Source organism: Branchiostoma belcheri, unplaced genomic scaffold (assembly GCF_001625305.1).
Source record: "Branchiostoma belcheri isolate BF01 breed outbred unplaced genomic scaffold, Haploidv18h27 scaffold1256, whole genome shotgun sequence".
NCBI classification, from domain to species: domain Eukaryota; kingdom Metazoa; phylum Chordata; class Leptocardii; order Amphioxiformes; family Branchiostomatidae; genus Branchiostoma; species Branchiostoma belcheri.
The window spans coordinates 2,942-4,253 of NW_017802665.1; the positions used below are offsets into that span (position 1 = coordinate 2,942).

The window sequence follows — 1,312 nt, forward strand, 5'->3', positions numbered from 1 at the left end:
CAGACTGAATGAATGACAAACGCGACTGAAAACATAACCTCCTTGACGGAGATAAAAATAAATCCGTATGGTATATGTTGAAAACAATTTTACAAAGTATCCAAGATTTAAGAGCTGGCAAATATGACACATTTTTGTGTACCGTATCTATTTCAGTAATTTTTTTCTAGACTTCATTATGTGCGTATAAACTTTGCATGATAGAGTTACTTGTTAACACACCAGAAATACATTAGGGAGTAGTAACACTAAACTCTGATTGGTTGCTAGGCGTGGTGCCCCAGATCTCTATGATCATGGGTCCGTGTGCGGGTGGAGCGGCCTACTCACCGGCCCTGACAGACTTCACTTTCATGGTTAAGGACACGTCCTATCTTTTCATCACTGGCCCCGATGTGATCAAGTCTGGTAAGGTTACAATCCCCTTGTTTTCGAGGTGACGTCACTGGGCAACCATTTTAGCAAGCTAAGGTTGCTCTTTTTGCAGCATTTTTTTTGGCAATGTTGCTCACTGGGCTGAGTATGGGGCATTTTAATCATGAGGTGAGCTTATTTTGGACACCATTTGATTAACACATGCAACACATTTCCGTGAATAATTTCATCAGGTTGGTGAATGATTTAATATAAACGTTCTTTAGTCACAACTATCAGTTTTACATAAGCCAACGTTTCGATGACCGTCTGTCATCTTCGTCAGGGCAATCTTCGTTGGCTTATGTAAAACGTATGGTTGTGAATAGAGAACTTTTATATTGGATGCAACACATTTATTTTGGTTAATATACACTGAACTGTAAAACTCTAATAATCTAAAGTATCTGATAACATTCTTGTTACCATGCTCTTCTTGTTGCGTGATTGAGTAAAGATTTTCTTGTAATTGCATTAGTAACTTGTGAGGTAGTGAGCCAGGAAGAGCTGGGAGGAGCCAAGGTCCACACCACACTGTCGGGTGTGGCACATAAGGCGTTCGACAATGATGTTGATGCTCTTCTGCGGCTACGGGAGTTCTACAACTTTCTACCTCTCAGCAACACGGTCAGTCCGTCTGTTATTACAAGACTACGATTTGATTATGAATGAACACATAGTTATTGCTCGACAGCTGTACAGGGTACAATGAAATGAAATGAAACTTTTATTGCATGTTCATTCCCCGGGGGGATAAATGCACAGATGTACAGAGTACAACGTATTAGAGTTTAGACCCGATGTTAGCCCTTCTCTATTACCATTGTTGTAGTACTCTCTCAGAGAGTACTACAACAATAGCGACAAAGAAGGGCCAACATCGGGTCTAAGGTATACA

At 40.5% G+C, this 1,312-nt stretch overlaps 1 pseudogene; it reads left to right on the forward strand.

Annotated features, from left to right (window-relative positions):
* Nucleotides 1-270: 270 nt before the first annotated feature.
* Nucleotides 271-1,086, forward strand: LOC109463417 (annotated as a pseudogene).
* The last annotated feature ends 226 nt before the right edge of the window (nucleotides 1,087-1,312 follow it).